This window comes from Dama dama, chromosome 12, assembly GCF_033118175.1.
Source record: "Dama dama isolate Ldn47 chromosome 12, ASM3311817v1, whole genome shotgun sequence".
Classification (NCBI taxonomy): Eukaryota; Metazoa; Chordata; class Mammalia; order Artiodactyla; family Cervidae; genus Dama; species Dama dama.
The window spans coordinates 22,253,902-22,275,531 of NC_083692.1; the positions used below are offsets into that span (position 1 = coordinate 22,253,902).

The 21,630-nt window shown below is 47.2% G+C and overlaps 1 protein-coding gene, 1 long non-coding RNA gene and 1 other non-coding gene across 3 annotated transcripts in view; 2 read left to right on the forward strand and 1 right to left on the reverse strand.

Moving 5' to 3' along the window:
- The window catches only part of SUSD6 (sushi domain containing 6), a 92,490-nt gene extending 75,704 nt beyond the window's left edge, over positions 1-16,786 (reverse strand). The window contains exon 1 of the mRNA XM_061156786.1: positions 16,547-16,786. The gene's annotated coding sequence lies outside the window, so the exon portion shown is untranslated. The remainder of the gene's footprint in view (positions 1-16,546) is intronic.
- LOC133066078 (uncharacterized) lies at positions 865-6,046 on the forward strand. The gene is made up of 2 exons (XR_009695072.1): positions 865-1,059; positions 1,546-6,046. It is a non-coding gene; the product is annotated as an uncharacterized LOC133066078 (long non-coding RNA).
- On the forward strand, positions 12,608-12,710 carry LOC133067505 (U6 spliceosomal RNA). The gene has a single exon (XR_009695297.1). It is a non-coding gene; the product is annotated as a U6 spliceosomal RNA (small nuclear RNA).
- Positions 16,787-21,630: the final 4,844 nt, after the last annotated feature.

Here is a 21,630-nt window from a genome sequence, read left to right on the forward strand (position 1 = left end):
ATTATACTTCTGAAGCAGTCTCAATTCATTATTGCTACAATCAGCCCTCACAATAATCATTTACGATAGACAGGACTGAAGGTTTATGGACACGTCCTGCTATAAGGAAGAGGAACCGACCTGATCTTTACTCTCGAGCTGTGTGTTCATCAGTTCCAGGCACTGGGTCAGAGACCCGTCTCCGTCATCTTTGGTTGACACTCCCCACACTCACGCCAGCAGGTGTCAATAAATCAAGGCTGGGCTGGACTGAGGGCTTACGGCAAGGGCTGCCCGTGCTATAAACCAAGCAACCCCAGGCTTATGGTAAGGAGCTGGGGAACAAATCAGAATCACTGTTCTAGGGAATTCCCAGCTACGCTGAAGACAGAGACAAGAGCGCTGACCTCCCCAGTCCTGACTCCCCCCTCACCCACAGAGGAAAAGCAGCAGCTGCAGGAGCGGGGGCAGCCAGAGGTCACTCAGGGAAATGGCAGAACTGTCCCTGCACAACCTCTGAGGCAGCCGGGAATCAGGACAATATGACGCAGCATTACCCAGCACCTCCCGCTGGGCCAAACGGGGGACCCATAAATGTGGCACTTCAAAGGCAAGGTAATGCTGCCTTCAGTAACCGAAATGGAGTTGCTTTAGAGTAAAGTACAGGCCAGTCTATAAATACCAGGGATTAAAAGGCTTCCTGCCGGGCCCAACTGCCACCGGCCTGAAGACAAAGGCTCTCTGATTCTCCAGACCCCAAACAGACTCCGAGACGAGTCCTTCAGGTTAGAGCTGCCCATTGGCCAATGGTCAACCCCTCCAAAGCGATACCAAAAACTCTTTTTCCCTCTTTTCCAGCTCGGATGATTTTTGCTCACCAGCCTCTCCTTTCGACATCCTTCACCCAGGATCATCCACTCCCCAGAACACCTCCACCGCAGCTCCCCCACGCACTCTGGTCTCTCCAGGCTCCCCCTGTCTCCCTCACCACCTCATCCTCCACCCCAACTTCTTCATCAGATATTTTTATCTGCCATGAAAACAACAAAGACTTTGGAATCATTTTAACCTTGGTTCAAGGTACACACAGTTACTTACACTACTTTCTTTGGGGAGGAGGGTACTGTGCCGGCGTCTTCATTGCTGCGTGGGCTTCCTCTAGTTGCGGTGAGCAGGGCCTACTCTCTAATTGTGGTGCGTGGGATTCTCTTGTTGCAGAGCACGGGCTCTAAGGGCTCGTGGGCTCAACAGCTGCTGCGCACGGGCTTAGTTGCTCCACGGCACATGGTGGGATCTTCCCAGATCAGGGATCGAACCCATGTCTCCTGCATTGGCAGGTGGATTCTTCACCACTGAGCCACCAGGGAAACCCAGTACTTAACTTTTTCAGAGCTTCATTTTCTGATCTGTAAAGTGGATACAGGCCCCCCTAGGAACAGCACCCAGCACAAGGCCTGGCATGGGGCGTGCGTTCGGGACTTCCTGTCTTGTCCCAGTCCCCACAGGATTTCTCTTCTTCCCTCTTTCCTGGGCTCTGTGACTCTGATACACAGTCACTCTTTCTAGGTATCATACTTGCTACATTCAAAGGTCTCAACTCAAAGGAGTGACTCAAATGACGAACGTTTTAGTCACTGATGTTACCTGTAGAGGAGACACAGTCTGGGCAGCCAGTCCCATCAGCAACCTTCAAATTACACTCAAGAGAGGCCTGGTCACCCTCTATCTCCCCACCACAAAGGACCCATCTGGGGAGGAAAGTAACCAGAGGGGATGGGAGGACATGGAGTTGGGAGTCACTTCTGGCCAGAGGCAGGAGATACATAAAGGCCTTGTTAAGGTAAGGGTAGCACTTCCACACACAACTAAAACCCCAAAAGAAAAATTCCCATAATTCCACATTTACATGTAAAACTTTCAAATTAATTCTGACAGCAAGAACATCTGCCAGTTTTGCTAGAAACACCATCTGGTTCACTTCTGATAAGGCCCAGGCACAACTTCACACGGGCCAGGAACTGTCTACAGTCTGGTTCCCAAAAGGTGGCATCCTAGATGACAGCTCCAAGGCAGGGTGCCATTCCCCCCTCCCTGGAGCCCCAAAGCCACTGCTGCCAGCTCCTGATTAGGCCTGAAATAAACCCAGAGTTTGATTCTTCCCTAAGTTTCTCCTCCAAGACTTCCAGGCACCACCCTTACAACCAGGATTAATTTAAGCAAGTCTGTCTTCAAAAACCAGATAAATACTACAGCAACATGACAAACAGCCAGAAGTACTTGAGTTTCAGAGGTTCTTTTACAAAGTGGGTGGGAGGGCCGCTTCTTCACTCAAGAGTCTTAACTTGTGATTAGCTAAGAGTAAGAGGGTCCCCTCCACAAGACCTTTAAGGTCCTCCAAGTGTCTTCCTTTCGCCAAGCCAACAAGAAACACTTTGATGCGCTTCATGAGGCCTTCAGGCAGCCATAAATAAGGAAAAGAAAGCAGCCTGGGAGTCAGGGCAGACTTGTCTCGAGGTGTAATGACTCGGCTGGTGGAAGCGCCACAGCAGGCCCACTGTTGAGATCCTGATGGGAAATTAAGCATAAAATGTGAACTCAACACCCACAGCAAGGATACACTCCAAGGAAAAATGGACTACAAGGCTCACCAGTCACCATCAAATGTAAATGGAAAAGGGTGTGTTCGAAACACAGGGTAACAGGATAAAAACTATCAAGTGCAAGACTCTGCACAAGCATGCACATGCTTCCTTCCAGTACACCAGGCAAACCTGGGCTGCTAAAACTGCAAACACTGCAGTGTCTACACTGTTCACCAATTCTGGGTAAGGACTTCGTGACCCCTATGAAGAAGGGAGCAAGGCAAACGTGGTAACGCTTGAGATGTAAAAAGAGAACCGAAAAGGGGAGGGTGAGAAGCGTACTGTACAAACCCAAGGTGAGAAGCCAGGGCAAAGTCAGCTCTGGCTCCACAAGTGGGTTTGGAGACTAGAACCTCTCACTCTCGGATAACAAGACTGAGCAGGGTCTTTTTCTTTCCCTCGCAAAATGTGAATACACAGAACTGGAAGCTCAAGACTGATTTCCCACCAAGTCTGGCTTCAGCTCACCCAGTCATCCGCACAGACGGGCAGCTAGCTGAGAAGCAGGTGGGGAGTGTCACGAGCAGCCCCAAAGGGGTGTGGGGAGAGAAGCTGAGAGGCCTTGCGCTGGCCTTCCAGGACACAAGGAGGAGGCCTGGGAGGCTGTCGGCACGGACTAGCAGCAGGGCAGGTGAGCAGAGAAGGCTGGACTGAAGGAGCGGAGAAAACTGAACCCGCTACAAGGGTAGTATTCAGGAGTCCGCCGCGAGACAAGCCAGGAGGATGTGAAACAAAAGTAAGAGGAAATGAGCCCCTCCTCTCTGTCAGTCTGGATGAAGTCCATCTGCCTTGGAGAGTGGAGAAAGGAAGTGGTCCAAAACCAGCCTCTCACCTTCCCGGACAAACTGACCCTCAGTAACCCCCGATGTCCAGGCCAGCGGTGTGTTTCTCATCCACGGCCCTGGCTGGTACTTCCCACCTGCCTGCTGGTGAGACCTCTCTGGTTTGCAACAGGGGCCAACAGGCCACAAGAGCATCGGTATCACCACTTCTACTGCTAACTCAGCACTTGGCCTTAAGACAGGACACCTGTCCTAAACTACACTCTGTGCCTCACATTCTGAAGCTTTCAGGTGGACATCACTCTCTCACTTCCAGGGTGACTGAGAGGAAAACAGGCTAACAGGCAATAATTACTGGGCACTGACTACGAGCCGGGCACCGGGCTAGCTGCTTTGCATGTCTCCTCCAAACCCCTGTATGTAGTAGATATTGACTTTAACCCCATTTTCAGTTGACAAACTGGGGCTTAACAAAAAGACTCACCCAAAGTACCTAAGCCAGACAGAAAACCTAACGCTACAAAAAGCAAGGGTCAGCTACTACTTAACATCACTTCTTTCCCCAAGTAAACTGCCATGAGTTATCTTTTAATTGTCACACACCATACCGAGTGTTTTAACTATCCCATTTTATTTGATTTTCGTGACAATCCTAGGAGGGGTTACTTTTCAACATTATTTAAATCTTAATTTAAGTTATGCATGCCAATAGTGAAAATTCAAATCAAACAAAAAGCAAGTTTAAGAAGTTAGAGTTAAAAAAAAAAAAAAAAGAAGTTAGAGTTAACCATTGTAAAGCAATTATCCTCCAATTTTTAAAAAATAAGTTAAAAAAAAAAGAAGTTATAGTTTCCTGTTACCCTTTATCACCCCAGAACTCCCCACCCCAGGTAATTATTAATATTCTGGTGGCTACCAGAGACAGGTAGCAGTAACATTACCACTTCCACTTCACAAGTGATAAAACTCAGAGTCTGAGAGGTTAAACCTGCTTGAGGTCATGAAGCTGAGAAGTGGCTGAGCAGGGCCAGTGTGAGTGCAAGGCCTGCTCCGCCGCCTCCCACTCATACCCACTCCCCCGAACAATCGTCCATTTTCATTTGCCATAGGAAAGGGGGAAACTCTGCCTGGCCCGCAGCCAGTCTCACGCCTCCACTTTCCTGACCAAATGGAAAAAACAGACAGCGCGGTCTCAGCACACCCTGCCCCAGCAACATTAGTGCTGCTTTGTGTTTTTCAAACCTCAGCTGTCCTGGCTGAGGCAGGACCTTCCCCTCCAGCCCGCTCACTGTCCACACAGGCTCATCTTCTGCCTCTGAAAGCAAGAGAGGCAGGACAATGGGGAAGAGAAGAGGAGGTCAGGCCAGGCCTGCATGAGACCCTGAATCCCCACGTCATCAAGAAAGGACACTCTTCAGGACCCCTTACGAGTGGTAGGCATCTCAGGGGGGCTCTGGACCCACAGCTGGTGTCCCAGTCAGAACACACCTGCAGAAAGAGCAGGACTGCAACAACGCGGATACAGGATGGAACTGCAGAGCCCACAAGATTCCCACACAGAGTCCTAGGAACTTGGAATTTCTGCTCTGGCTCATCCCCAAATGGACCCTCTATTAACCCCAAAACTGCACAGGTTTCTAAATACCAGGGTGTCGCTCCTGTGGCCTTCCTGCTCCTCTGAAAAAATAAAATCTTCTCAGACTATACAGCAATGCTTTGTCCTTAGGAGATGCAATGTGCCCTTCTGAATTAGGCATACTTTCACATCTCTGTCCTACTGACACACAAAAACACACTGACATACTGATCTTGAGAGCAGCCAAGCTGACACAGGGATAGGGATGAGGAAAGGGGTTGCTACATTGTTTTCCATGCACAAGTTAAAATTTAGCAAGCCTGCAATTCCAGGAGTTTTCCTGTTTCCCAGCAGGATACTAATGTTTGATTCAGCCTCAGCCCCAGCTGATTCAGCACCCCTATTTACCAACACAGTGGATTCTAAATGCCCACTGGTCATCAAAGGCCTTGGCTGTTCCATTTGTAAAATGGGACTGAAATCTTCCTCACAGTAACTATCTGATTCCTTACATACTCTATAAAGTAAACAGATCTTTACTGCTATTAATATGAAGACTCAACCTGCCTAAGTAAATGAGGAAGGAACTTAAACCACTCCTTCTCTCCTCCAGGGGTTTGAAATCTACGAGGGGAAAAGACTAACCAAAATACTGAGGAAGGATTCAAAACCTCTGTTACACTGTGCTGCAAAGAATCCTGTGGGGAGATGATTATATGGGAAAGAGCATTCAATACTTGTTCAATTAATAAATGAGTTCCGCATCGTAGAGGCCGCAGCCGTCAGGGACATTTCTGAAGCGAGTGTTTTCGACGCCTGTGTGCTTCCCAAGCTGTATGTGAAACTACATTACTGCGTGAGTTGTGCTATTCACAGCAAGGTAGTCAGGAATCGCTCTCGGGAAGCCCGGAAGGACCGAACACCTCCACCCCAATTTACACCTGTGGGTGCTGCCCCACGTCCTCCACCAAAGCCCATGTAAGGATCCAAGTCCTTAAAGACTGAAGAAATATTGGTTTCTCTGAAAAGACAATAAAATGGAAATTATACTTTAAAAAAAAAAAAAATGAGTTCCGATGCACTGCTTGAAAAATATCTACTTGTTACCATCCACAGAAAGTTTTACCAACATTAAAGCCTGTGAAATCTGTTCATACACTGTCTCACATACATCCCAAGAAAAGCAGTCAGCATTTTGCAGACAGCAGCCATTCTTTCAAAGACGTGATTTTTCAAACCACACACAGGTCTTCAAAGCAAATGACCCACACAATTCTATTTTACAATTCCAAGAATAAAAGTACCAACCCAGAAGAGCTCAGGTTTCCCCGGTGGCTCAGTGGTAAAGAATCCTCCTGCAAGGCAGGAGGCACAGGTTCGATCCCTGGGTTGGGAAGATCCTCTGGGGGAAGAAATGGCAACTCACTCCAGTATTCTTGCCTGGAGAATCCCACGGACAGAGGAGCCTGGAGGGCTACAGTCCACGGGGTTGCAAAGAGGTAGACATGACTGAGCACGCACCCAGAAGAACTTGGTTTGGGAGAACAAACAGAAAACAAGCCATCCTGTGTTAACCACTTCCTTGCCTCCAGCCAGATTCCCAGCGGATGCCATGTATCTGTAAAAAAGGCCAAACAAGTAGATAGGCACACGTGTAAATTGGATTAAGGGTGTGACTGATACCTCTTGAGGCTTTTAAAAGAATGACAGTTTTCCAGAAACAAAGACCTACACCTGAAAATTAGAAGGGGAAATTCTCTGGTCTAGGATCAAAATTCATAAGGGTAATTTGTTTTTGACTGGCCTCACTGAAACATTCTGGACAACAACCAATATCCTCTCTTTCCTTCCCTTCCTCTCTCCACCTCCATGGTTCCTGAGCTCTCTTATTTTCCAGCCACCAGTCAGAATGAACTTGGTGAACGTTAACAGCTTCTTATCACCCTGTTTATATTTGTTTTCCACTCAAGCCAGGCCTCCCTCAAAATGTTTCTTTTTAAAATTTCATTAATAATGCCACTCTTATATTCCTGGTCATCAAGGCTCATGGCCTCCAAGTTACCTCGCCCTCTCACCCTTTTTACTTTAAGCCTCTGCTCCTGCTACTGCTAAGTCGCCTCAGTCGTGTCCAACTCTGTGCAACCCCACAGACAGCAGCCCACCAGGTTCCCCTGTCCCTGGGATTTTCCAGGCAAGAACACTGGAGTGGGCTGCCATTTCCTTCTCCAGTGCATGAAAGTGAAAAATGAAAGTGAAGTCGCTCAGTCGTGTCCGACTCTTAGCGACTCCATGGACTGCAGTCTACCAGGCTCCTCCGTCCATGGGATTTTCCAGGCAAGAGTACTGGAGTGGGGTGCCATTGCCTTCTCCGCTTTAAGCCTCTACATCTGGTCAATTCTTATCAACCAGTTAATCCAGGAGCTGAGCATAAAGAAGTGGAAGAGACAATCACTGACCCTGGGGAACTTACAATCTTAGCCAAGAACCTGAGCCTACACGGGAAGTGTGCATGTTGGGACCCTTATCTGTGCCAGTAGTGTACTGGGTCCTTTACCACCCCTGGCAGGTTATAAAGCCGATATAACAGGAAGTGAAAGTGAAAGTCACTCAGTCGTGTCCAACTCTTTCTGATCCCATAGACTGTAGTCCATGGAATTCTCCAGGCCAGAATACTGGAGTGGGTAGCCATTCCCTTCTCCAGAGGATCTTTCCAACCCAGGGATCGAACCAGGGTCTCCTGCATTGCAGGCGGATTCTTTACAAGCTGAGCTACCAGGGAAGTCCCCTAACAGGAAGAGATACTGCAAATTAACATTATTTAAAATTGAGACTTCAAGGAAATGGAGAATAAAAGATTCCCGAAGGAATTCACACCACTGATCCTATTTCCCTCCCAATTTCTCACTGTTAAACTCACACAGGCTTTTCTCTCTAAACTAAAAGAAAGCGGGGGGGGGGGGGGGGGGGGAGGTGTGTGTGAAGGGAAGATACTGCAGGGTCAGAAAACATTCACACATTAAAAACTAATTGGGACTTCCCTGGCAGCCCAGTGGTTAAGATTCCATACTTCCATTTCAGGAGGCACAGGTTCGATCCCTGGTCAGGGAACTAAGATCCCACAGGCTGTGAGCACTCAAGTAAAGTCAGAAAATGGGAGTCCAAGCTCCAAACTCCTAGACCGAGCTTGCTCTGTGGAGAAAGGCAATTTGCCCTCTTGCTAGGGAGGCCAGGTAGAATTCTCCAAGAGAATGTTGCAAGCCCTCCTCCTTTCCAAGGTGATTGTAGGTTTGGAGCACAAATGTCCCTGAAAAAGCCAGAGCCACTCCTTTTGAGTAGCCAAGCTGAACGCCTGCTTTACACAACAGATTCCTCCAGCACTACTGTCACATTAAATAACCCTTGGGTATTCCTCCGGACTGTTAACCTCATGAGGGCAAGTGCTGTGTCCATTTTGTTCTTTGTTCACAATGCCTGAACAACCACAGGCATTCACTAAGTACCTGCCACACAAATGACCTGACTTCCTTCCTTCCTCTTGGTTTCTGTAGCAACCCTCTGCCCACCTCCCACCAGTCTGACGTCACAGCCCAACCAGATTTTCAGCTCACAAATGATTAGGGCTTGAGGGTGCATGTAAAGGGGAAACTAAGATGGACCAATGAAATCTTATGAAACCCAGAGCCTGTTTTTCTTGCCATCCTGCTGTGTAACAAGCAAAATCCCCCACAGGACCGAAACGAGGAGGTAAATGGCCTTCCCATGGCACAGTTTCTACCTGGGGGTGGATGAGAATCAAGGATTGATAAAGGTGTAGACTCACCAACACACTGTGTGCTAACCCTCTAGAAATGCCCCGAGCATGCCAACTGAAAGAACAGCACCCATTGAACACAAAACTGCTCACTGGCTATCTGTAGAAAGACAGTATATGTGACAATTCAACCCAAGAAGTCTGTTTCCTTCCTCGCTGCTTAAAGACACAGTTAGAGACCTGTGTTCACACTGCATGTGGATGGGTGGCTGACCCACATAAAAGAAACCCAAGGAAACCAGAACCACAGTTGCAAAGGGTTTCGGTTTGCTAACAGGGTGGGAGGGAAGAGGCGGTCAGCTCTCCCAGACAGCATGTTCTCAAATACTGGGCAGTCCTCCTACATCCAGGATGCCACCAGCACCTGCCACCGTCCCACCTGGGTGAGTGAGACCGGAAGGGGAAAATGACTCAGAAAACACATCCCATCAGCCTGGAGTCAGGGAGTGTTTTCTAAATTGTAAGGAAGCACAGTACAAAGATAGAAGAGGTAAGCAGGCCAGGTTAAACACAACAACTCCCATTTTAAGAACAGTTCTTCAGAAGAAAAGGAGAACTTCAGAGAAGTTCTTCGGAAGAATTTAGAGGCTCATTCCCTTTTGTAATTTCACTATTAAAGATTCAAAAACCTCAATCACAGAGGGATATGAGTTTGTTCCTAATGATATGAACCACACACCCTTTTGGGCTCCAGCCTGCTTTCCTGGAAGAGGCCCAGAGAAGAGAAGCTGATCACACTGGGACAGAAAATGCACCAGATTAGGAATCTGGAGCCCTGGCTTCTGCCCTGGCCCTGTCACCACTCAAGGAAATGAGCTCTGAGCAACCATATCCCATTTTTCTCTTCTATAAAGTGAGGTGGTGAAATGAGACCATCCTCAAGTCCCATCCTTCCAACTTCGGCATTTCACGAGCTCTCTCTGTCACATGCCTGGCGTGCTGTGCAAGTAACATCTGGATACTGTCTCCTCACTCTTTTGAGACTCCTAGTACTTAGGAACAGAATTTAAATTAACAGGTAGTGAAAGTGAAAGTGTTAGTTGCTCAGTGACTCCATGGATTGTAGCCCATTAGGCTCCTCCATGGGATTTCTCAGGCAAGAATACTGGAGTGGGGAATTGCCATTCCCTTCTCCAGGGAATCTTCCCAACCCAGGGATTGAACCCAGGTCCCCCGCATTGCAGGCAGATTCTTTACCATCTGAGCCACAAGGGAAGCCATTAACAGGTAGAGTCCACTCCAAATCTAAAACTTTTGGCAGTAAACAGTGGCTGGGAAGTTATGGCTGCACTCATACACATTTACACACACACACACACATGAACTTTCTGGAAGAACTGGTCCTGGGACTTAGCTACAGGTACAGGAAACTGAAACAGGTACAAGGGAAAATAACTCAACTTCCCAGTTTTTGTCTGGCTTGTGGACAAAGGGCATGTGCCCTGTGTCCCACATATTTCTGAGGTAGAACTATCTGGACTCTCTGATCCTTAGGTGGCCTATACATGCACACTTTCAAGACATTCTGGTAGGAACCTAGGATCAGGAGAAGCAAGACCAGCTACTTATCACAAATACTAGGAGTTCCAATTAGGACAAGGGCGAAAGTAGGCATGGCACTATTTCAGTACTGAGGCTGCTATGATGCAAAGCCACCCAGGGGTAGATTCTGCAGAGGAAATGACACTCCCAGCAGCACCATCTGTTCCTCTTTGTGTCTGGCATGATCTATATTTTAAACCTTGGGTGCAACTAAGGTCTGCCTGTAAGAGCTGTTCTAAAGAATTTTTTTCTAGACTTGTGTTTACATAGCCCCTCACCCTCCCTCACCACTGGCTGGCTTTCTCCTCAGTACACATACGCCACTCCCCAGCCCAGCAGCAGCCTCAAGCAAATGCAAAGAACCCTTGCACACAATTTTTCATACAGAGAGGAAAAACTTTTGAGAACTATAAATTACATTGATAAGGAAGGCTCTGTGGGGTTCATGATAACTCTGTCTCCAAAAGACATGATGATGCGATTTAGAACTGGGAGGCTTCATGCTAAACCACCCCCTCTCGCTCCCCCCCCCCCGCTTTTTTTTTAAAGTAGCAGTACATGTGCACTAAATTTAGGCACTATTGCATCTATCAGCTCTCATTACTTTTTAAAGTTCTGCACCAAAGATCTGGAAACAATGCTACTGGAGAGTTCAAACTTCTTAAATATATGATATAGACAGAGAGATAGGGCACCTCTTAATTCAGGGCAATACCTTTAACATCTTATGACAAGAGATCTCACTATACTGTTCTCACCCAAACAAACAACATAACCAAGTAGAACACTAAATCCGAAATAAAAATATGGATGCAGCTTTTAAAATAATTCCCTGAAAAATGAAAAAACGTATGCCTGCACAAAAACCATGAGTTCATAGCAGCACTGTTCATAATCACCAAAACAAAGAACCAACCCAAATGTTCGTCCGCTAATGAATGGATAAACAAAATATGGTATATCTATACAACAGATTATTCAGCAATAAAGCAGAATGAAGTAGTGACATATGTTATAGCATGTACAAGCCTCAGCAACATTATGCTAAATTAAACAAGGCAATCATTAAAGACTGCATAATATATGATTCTATTCAAATGAAATGTCCTAATACGCAAACTATAGACAGAGCGTGGACTAGTGGTACCCCTGAACTAGAGGAATTGTAGAGAAATAGGGAGTGATTACTAACGGAGTTGCTTTGGGAGGTGATGAAAATGTTCTAAAATTAGACTAGATTATGGTGATCACTGGACAGTGCTAAATATAGTACAATCCACTGCTTTTACATTTGAAATGGATGATCTTTATGATATATAAATTATGTGTCAATTAAGTTGTTTTTAAAAAATGTCATGACAAAATAAAATCACCCTCCAAAAAGTCTCCTTGAGCCAACTTAGAAATAATCTAGATATATAAGAAAGGGTATTTAAATCACAGCTGATAGTTAACAGAATTTTATAAAACCACTAAAAATAATTATAAAAGTTATCTGTCATTACAGGAAAATGTTTATGCTATAATGTTAGATGATAAAAAGAAATAGAAAATCGAATGTACAGGACTACCACAGAATACATGGAAATGATGTTTGTGTTAGGATGGTAGAATCACAGTGGTTCCCCTCCTCTATTTTCTAAGTTTTCTGTAATCTTGTCCCAGCATATTAACAATTAAAAAAAAACAAACCTCAGTCTCCCCTCTCCCCTCAGTTTGTCTTGACTACAACTGAAAATGCAAAATAAGCAAAACCACCTTGTTCTCTTTTTCAAGTTCTCTTTTTTAAACTCCCATCAACTTAGTTTACTGAGATCAACTAAGAATAACCCAAAGAAGGAAGAAAGGGATGAACACTCCTTCTTTCCCATTCCCAGAAGCAAGTTTCATTGGCCTCAGTTCAGTCCAGTCGCTCAGTCTTGTCTGACTCTTTGCGACTCCATGGACTGCAGCACGCCAGGATTCCCTGTCGATCACCAACTCCCAGAGCTTACTCAAACGCATGTCCATTGAGTCAGTGATGCCATCGAACCATTTCATCCTGTCATCCCCTTCTCCTCCTGCCTTCAATCTTTCCCAGCATCAGGGTCTTTTCCAATGAGTCAGTTCTTCGCATCATTAGCCTGGTCTAGCCAAAATTTCAACAAGGAGAGTCTACACATAGGGCAATTTATGCTCTGTTTTTCAACTTCTGTGAATGAAGGCAAGTCATTGCTGGCAGGAGGCTGGATTTAAAAAGATTAGACTTTCCCCTTCTTAAAAACGGACAGAAAGAGTGCTTCGGCAACACACATACTAAAACTGAAATGATACAGAGAAGATTAGCATGGCCCCTGCCCAAGGATGACACGCAAATTCGTGAAGCGTTCCATTAAAAAAAAAGGACAGAAAGAAAGGGGAAACGAGGGAAAAAACCCCTATTTGTGTCTCTTCACTGAGGTTCTGTGTTCAATCACCAACTACAGGAGGAGAGAATCCTGAGTCATCTAATTTTTCACCACAGAAGATCCTCTTGAGTAATAAGGAACTGTCAGTCACCACCTCTGCGTCTACAAACCCAGGCTATCTTTCATCAGGAATTCCAGCCTAGCTTTCCCCAGATTAAGCAATGAGGCTCTGCCAAAAATAATAATAATAATAATACTTGTATATGCGTGGGGGGGGAGTACACTTAAGGGCACACTGCTGCAGGTAATTTTATAAGGATCCACTAACACTGGCGACACTAGCAGGGAACTACATCTGTTTCTGCTTGAGAAAAATGCTTCAATAATATCCTGTTTCTGGAGGACTGCATGAATTCTTGGCACGCAGCTTCTGATGTTTCAAGGGTGGCTATTTTCCTCTTTTGAGATGGAGGAGTCAGGGAGGCAGAATACATCACAGGCAACAACAGAGTCTGTGAAACCCACTTAGTTTTCACCACGGTCGCTGCATTTCCTGCTCCTGCTATACCAGTACCTTCACAGAGACTCAACCATCCCCTGGCCCTCACGGCAGCACAGGTGGCCTTCCACAGCTGCAGTGACCCAGCTCAGCACCACTGCAAGGTCTACCGAAGGAGTGGGGACTTCCGCACTCGGGTATGAACCAGAAGACGAGAGAGCAAATAGAGGAATCCTGTCGGTTTCTAGGCCAAGGAACTAAGACGGAAAGAAAAAGGACAGCATCACAGACACAGGTGAGCACAAGAAAAGGGAAACCTCCATAGGTACCCACAGGCTCTGCTGCTAAAACCTAGCCCTTGTATGAGGTGCCTCCTTCCGCAGCACGTCTACTCTTTCAGATAAAGATTTTAGAAAGAGACACCAGAACTCACAGCCAACTATGGGCACAACGGCTGCTGCCATGAATCCTACCCAGGGCAGGAGTGAACGTGTCTTGATGCTCAAGAATGGTCATCCCCATGCTGTCCTGGGACTGCTTCTTTGGTCTCAGATCCATAGCTGTTAGTAGCTTCCAACACCCATCACATATCCCCCAGCCCCAGCCTTGAGTTGCATCCTTCATTCCAACCAATAAGGAAACAACACCAGCATATTTATGGGCCTTATTTCTCACTGCTCTAGTTTCAAGTTTCTTGCAATGTGGCAATGTAACTTAAGAATATTAATTTTTTTAAAACTCACTCCATTAAGTGAAGCCTCACCATGGTCAGATAGATACGTGGGTGGACCCTAGCCTGAAGCCATCTCGACCAGGAGAAAGAGTCTCTATCAACATACAAGCTTTTGTCCCATTGCTTACTCTTAACCCAAGAAGCAAGTTTGCACTCAAGTCTGCACCACAGTAACAACTGCCTTCGAAGTTAACAAAAAAGGCACTGGGCTTCTCCCTCTCCTAGTCCCTTCTCATGTTTCTCCTACTGCCTGAGGGAATACCCCCTAGACAAGACTTCCCTACTGTCCAGGCGGATGGAAGAGGGAAAAGGAATCCTGCTTGTCAGCTTTCACTAGGAGATCACATGTCAGTTCAGGAGCTCAGTAAAGTGCTTCCTGCATGGCAATTACACAACTGGGCATGCTGGGTCTGCAGACATTCATGCCGCCAAGTGGGCAAGTCAGGCCTAGACCCAGGCATCATGTCCCTCTCCGTGAATCGCCCCTTGGTAAACGGAGAACTAGAGGGGAAGACAAGCACATCTGCTCTCTGGCCCTCCTCCTCAGTCTGCAAAAGGCTCTGCTAAAGGCATTCTAGCCAGTTCAATTGTTTTGGTACAGAAATGAGGAAGATTACATGACTCACGAATTTTTTTCAAAGACACAGTACTATAATTCTCCGGGCCACAGACGGATACCAGTAGTTATCTGGTTATCAGAAGAGTTAAGAATGTGGAAAAAGAGAACAAGGAAAGATTTAAAACATAAGATAAATTTTTTTCCTGGAGGATGGAAACGCATAACACTGAATAGCAATAATCTTGAAATACGTTCTTACTTTTAAGTCAGGTGAATAATTCCCTTTGGAGGGTGCATAAGTGTGTGTTATGGCAGGGTGGGGGGGAAGCTACAGAGATCGCTGCCCTGGCCATCACAAGGGAGGAAATCCCCTACGAAGAGACCACTACATGTGAGCACAAGTTCAACCAGCACACGATGGAGACCTGCCAGGAGACCAGACAAAGTGCTGAGGGCTCATCGTCTGCCAGCCTGCATCTGTAATGGCTCATTCTACCCTTCTTCTTTTCATTTCTATCTGCCCAAATTCTGACCTTTGAGCAAGCAAGCCTCAAGAAAATAAGTTGAACTCTGCCATCTGACAATGGGTTTGCTCTGAGGGTTTAAGAGCTTCAGGGTGGTGGTGGCGGCCACTGCGGGGGAGCCCTGGGATGTCTTACTCTGATCAGGGACCTGCCCCATCTAGCTGTAGGTGAGGTTTGGTTTCACAGAACACTTCTACTACAGTATCCAAAAAGCCACTCTGTGGACAGGGATTTCTATTTATCAGGCCTTGTACCAGTACTGTCTCCTATTAACACAGTGGGCAGAACTTCCTTAAGCAGCAATGGCCACCAATGAAAATTAACAACATAATCCAAAATAAGTTGACTTAAATACTGTGAACTCTGTGAGGAATGGCTGGGTTCTGTCTTATTCACTGCAGAAACCCGAATACCTAGCACACAGTGCCTGACATATATTTTATATCACAAATACTTTGGTGAAACTAAAGAAAAGAAAGAATGTATGAACAAGCGAATGTTGTGCAAACATACCATCAATGTGTACCCCGGAGAAAGAGATAAGGATGCAAGTGATCTGAGAAATAGCCTGAGGAAGTACCTGCCACCAGAGGACATTCTATGGGAACAGCAGTATCAGGCCTCCTTGCTGAACTTCCCTCGAACCAGCTAAAGATTTGTTTTCGACGCTTCTTTTCTCCTGGGTCTCACGGTGCCCCAAACCACCTCCTTCTCCTGACCTCCCTTACGAGGTAACTCTTCCCACTTCAGCTGCCCCCACAGTCACAACCCTGTGGGAGGGTCAGACCAACACCAATATTTGGAGTTTCTAAAAACCAGAAATTAAAAAAAAAAAAAAAAAGTCTACATACACAAACAGGAAGTGGTTTCGGTGCGTCTCAGCCCGGATAATAATGAAGTTTTTGAGGTTAAAGACCAGAGGAGGCGCGGGAGCTCCAGAAAGCTCCGGGGCTTGCACACCTGGGCTCCAAGGTCGTCCTGCGAAGTCCACCATCGCTAAGCCGACCCTGCCCCAGCTCGGGACTCGCCGCTTTCGTTGGCCCTGACGCAAAAACGGCTAACAAGTAATAAAGAAAAGAAAGCCTCTGCCTACCTCCTCTCCTGCGACCTGCAAAGTGAGGTCTCCACCCTGAACTCCGGTCGGGAACGCGACCCCGCACGGCCGGCGAGGCCCCTGGGCAGCGCGCCCCGGTCCCGGCCACCAAGCTCCCGGCCGTAAGCCTGCCGGTCGGTGCTCCTCCCGGCCTCGGCACACAGCCCACCCCGGCAGCCCTCCCGGCCCACGCCAAGCACCGGGGCTCGCCGCCCGGGGACTCGGGGTGACACCCCGGGGCGCCGGGGCAGGAAGCGCGGACAGCAGCCGACTCGGGGCGGCCGCCCGGGCTCCCCAAGCCGTCCCCCTCCTGGGCGGCGCGCGCCGGCCCCGCGCCCCTGACAGCCGGCCCGGTCGGGCGCTCCAGTGACACAATGCCCGGCCCCGCCGCCGCTCCCCCGGCCGCGGTGACAACTCACCGGGGGAACGGCGCGGCGACCTCCGGGATGGGGGCGCTCGCAGCTTCCGCGGCGCTGGGATCCGCTCCGCCGCCCGCGCGCGCCCGCAACCCTCTCGGGTCTAAGCCAGCCCCCGCGCGCGTGCCGTCGTCTGGCCGGCGGTGCGTGAGGAGGATGCCGGTGGCAGGGGGACGAGGCTGTCGCCGGCTGAGGAGAATGGAACACCGCGGCGGCGGCAGTGGCAGCGGCGGCAGTGCTCGCGTCAGCGGGCCAGCTGTACGGCGCGGGCGGGGGAGGCCCGCGGAGGGGGGAGGGGAAGGGGCGGGCGAGGGGCGGGGCCACGCGCGCGCACGTAACGAGCGCCGGCGTCGCGCCGCCGCGATCGTCCCGTAGGGGAAAAGGCTCGGCCGGTAGACGGCTGCCAGCACGCACGCGCCGCCGGCCGGCCCGCACGCCCGGCGGCAGACGAGACGGAGGAAGAAAGGGAGTTCTTAAAGGGGCCGTCACGCCGACTCCGCTGGAGTAGACTGGGAGGAGGTGTTGCGAACTGACTGCGACGGCTTTGCGCTTAGCCTCTCCAGTTCTTCTGCTCTTATTGTTTGTATTATTATTTGTATTATTCGGCTATGATTTGGTTTTTTGGAGTACTGTTATTTGCAAAGGATTGGTTTGCTCTCCAGTCGACTAGGCGCTTTCGTTCCTGCTGCCTTAGCTTAGGACTTAGGAATCCATCTACCCCGTCGCTAAGCTGTTGTTGCGAAGCCTACCAACGTCAGATTGTCCCGGGGGTAGGGGTGTAAAAATGCAGATTTAGGGTCCCTCGTTCAGCCATTCTGATTCAAAAAGGCTACGGCTGGAGTCTAAGCCAGTTAAAGATCTATTTTAACAGGCTTTCCTAAAAGGCATTCTAAAAGCACGCAACGAATCTCAAAGTTCAGAAAACTGAAGCTCAGCCTGAGGGCTGGCAGAGTCGAGTCTAGAACCCCGCCGCACTCCTGGCTTTATTTCCCAGCCTGAGCTTTGTCTCCCAGGGCTATTTTCCAACATAACAGTATGCAAGCAATTTGAGTACTTTATAGTTATAACATCTCTCTATATATAGGTGGTCCCCCTGCGGCCATAGGATATAAGTCCTCTGCTTGTGTTTACAGGGCTTTTTGTTGTTTTAGCAGCTAGTCGTGTCCCACTCTTGCAACCCCATGCACTGGAGCCCACCAGGCTCCTCTGTCCATGGGATTTCCCAGACAAGAATACTGAAGTGGGTTGCCATTTCCTTCTCCAGGAGATCTTCCCAACCCTAGGATGGAATCGCATCTCCTCTATCCGCAGGCAGATTCTTTACCACTGTGCCACCAGAGAATAACCCCTTAATGACAAAAAGTTTGATTTTATATCTTTGCGCCCCAGGGTCTTGAATAATACTTGTCTCAGAGGTGCTCAATTAATGTTGAGGCGCTCCTACTTGATAGGCAGTGCTAGAGTCTGGGCTTGGACCCAGAGCCTCTGCTGCAGCTTGGGTCAGGCAGGCTCTCCTCTCACCTAGCCCAATTGTACTAGCTTCTCTAGAAAAGTGCTGTGAATTAACAAGTCAAATTTTTGAGGTAGTTCAAACAAAGCAAGCAGAATGTCCACCACCAAGCATACACACCTATCCCAAGGAAACCCCGGAGAAGGCAATGGCAACCCACTCCAGTACTCTTGCCTGGAAAATCCCATGGACGGAGGAGCCTGGTAGGCTGCAGTCCATGGGGTCTCGAAGAGTGGGACACGACTGAGTGACTTCACTTTCACTTCTCACTTTCATGCATTGGAGAAGGAAATGGCAACCCACTCCAGTACTCTTGCCTGGAGAATCCCAGGGACGGGGGAGCCTGATGGGCTGCCGTCTGTGGGGTTGAACAGAGTTGGACACTACTGAGGCGACTTAGCAGCAGCAGCAGCAGCAAGGAAACCCTCCCATTCTGGGCCCTGCATTACCGCTGCTGCTCCCTTTTCCATTAGCCTGCCCTTGTTCTGCCTCCTTTCCTCCCTGAGTTCTGTTAAAGAGAAAAACCCACAGGCCCAAAATGGCGTCACTTGCGCTAAAGCCCATGATTCCAAAGCTAGATTTAATACCAAGCCCAATTGCAGTTTCAATCTTTACCATAAATGTAATCTTAACGAGTTTGGAATTTTCTGGTCAGCACCAATGAGGAGCTGTCACATAATCTGTCACAGGGACCTTCTCCATTCCCCAAGAGAAGAAGAAACAATCTGCATAATAAAACCCTTGGCACTTCTTCCCTCCCCGCCTTTGTTTTCTTTTAAAAATAGGTCCCTTGCCCCACCCTTTTTCCTGTAAAAAACCTTCCATTTTGTAAAGCTCCTTTGAATGCCCTTATAGTTGCTAGATGGGATTCTCCCTGATTCCTGAACCATTGAGTAAAGTCAATTAGATCTTCAAAGTTATTGGGTTGAATTTTGTTTTTTAACATTTTCTAGATCCAGACTCACTGCAGAAGGTGGACACCCTTCCTCCCTGCTCAATTTCCTCCTCTAACAAACTGGAAAATTCTTAAAGAGATGGGAATATTGGACCACCTTACCTGCCTCCTGAGAAACCTGTTAGAAAAGGCAGAGGAACCAGAGATCAAATTGCCAACATCTGTTGGATCATCAAAAAAGCAAGAGAGTTCCAGAAAAACATCTATTTCTGCTTTATTGACTATGCCAAAGCCTTTGACTGTGTGGACCACAACAAACTGTGGAAAATTCTTAAAGAGATGGGACTACCAGACGACCTGACCTGCCTCTTGAGAAATCTGTATGCAGGTCAGGAAGCAACAGTTAGAACTGGACATGAAACAACAGACTAGTTCCAGACAAGGAAAGGAGTATGTCAAGGCTGTATATTGTCACCCTGCTTATTTAACTTATATGCAGAATATATCATGAGAAACACTGGGCTGGATGAAGTACAAGCTGGACTCAAGATTGCCAGGAGAAATATCAACAACCTCAGATATGCAGATGACACCACTAAGCGAAGAAGAACTAAAGAGCCTCTTGATGAAAGTGAAAGAGGAGAGTGAAAAAGGTGGCTTAAAACTCAACATTCAGAAAACTAAGATCATGGCATCCGGTCCCATCACTTCATGGCAAATAGATGGGGAAACAGTGGAAACAGTGACAGACTTTATTTTTTTGGGCTCCAAAATCACTGCAGATGGTGACTGCAGCCAAGAGATGAAAAGACCCTTGCTGCTTGGAAGAAAAGTTATGACCAACCTAGAAAGCATATTAAAAAGCAGAGACATTACTTTGCCAACAAAGGTCCGTCTAGTCAAAGCTATGGTTTTTCCAGTAGTTGTGTATGGATGTGAGAGTTGGACTATAAAGAAAGCTGAACAGCGAAGGATTGATGGTTTTGAACTGTGGTGTTGGAGAAGACTCTTGAGAGTCCCTTGGACTGCAAGGAGATCCAACCAGTCCATCCTAAAGGAGATAAGCCCTGAATATTCATTGGAAGGACTGACGCTGAAGCTGAAACTCTAGTACTTTGGCCACCTGATGCAAACTGAATCATTTGAAAAGACCCTGATGCTGGGAAAGATTGAAGGCAGGAGAAAAAGGGGTCGACAGAGGATGAGATGGCTGGATGGCATCGCTGACTCAATGGACATGAATTTGGGTAAACTCTGGGAGTTGTCAATGGACAGAGAGGCCTGGAGTGCTGCAGTCCATGGAGTCACAAAGAGTTGGACACGACTGAGCAACTGAACTGAACTAAGAAACCTGTATGCAAGTCAGAAGCAACAGTTAGAACGAGACATGGAACAACAGAATGGTTCCAAATTGGGAAAGGAGTACATCAAGGCTGTATATTGTCACTCTGCTTATTTAACTTGTAGGCAGAGTACATCATGAGAAATGCCAGGAGAAATATCAACAACCTCAGATATGCAGATGATGCCACCCTACTGGTAGAAAGTGAAAAAGAACTCAAGAGCCTCTTGATGAAGGTGAAAGAGGATAGTGAAAAAGCTGCCTTAAAACTCCACATTCAAAAAACGAAGATCATGGCATCCGATCCCATCACTTTGTGGCAAATAGATGGGGAAAAATGGAAATAGTGGCAGATTTTATTTTCTTGGGCTCCAAAATCACTGTGGACAGTGACCGCAGCCACGAAATTAAAAGATGCTGTACCTTAGAAGAAAAAGTATGACAAACCTAGACATTCCTAGCAGGAATGAGACCTACTATTTATTGTGCACCTACTGTGTGCCAGATACTTGGTAGGAACTTTATACATGTAACCACTAATTTTGACAGTACCCTCAATTTAAGTATTGTCAACACCATTTTACACATGAGGAAACAGTTTCTGAGAGATTTTTGTGACATCAAAAACTACGTAGCATTGCAAAACCAGAATTCATTCTTGTTTGTTCCAAAAGTCACACTTTTTCAGCTAAATCATATCGCTTCTCCTGTCCCCAATAAAAAGCAAATAATGACTCAAATGGTCTTTACATATGTCTTGATATTTTTTTAAAGAACTTTCTTACCCATTGTCTCATTTTATCCTGCTCCCTCCCCTGGCCGCCATGCCCACAAGTCTGTTCTCCATGTCTGCATCTCTATTCCATTTTCCATTTTTCTAGATTCCATATATATGCGTTAATGTACAATATTTGTTTTTCTCTTTCTGACTTACTTCACTCTGTATGACAGGTTCTAGGTTTATCCACCTCACTAGAACTGACTCATATGTGTTCCTTTTTATGGCTGAGTAATATTCCATTGTATACATGCACCACAACTTCTTCATCCATTCATCTGTTGGCCATCTAGGTTGCTTCCTTGTCCTAGCTATTGTAAACAGTGCTACAACGAACACTGGGGTACATGTGTCTTTTTCAGATATAGTTTTCTCAGGGTATAGGCCCAGTAGTAGGATTGCTGGGTCATAAGGTAGTTGTATTCCTAGTTTTTTCAGGAATCTCCATACTATTCTCTATAGTGGCTATATCCATTTACATTCCCACCAACAGTGCAAGAGGGTTCCCTTTTCTCCACAGCCTCTCCAGCATTTATTGTTTGTAAATTTTTTGATGGTGGCC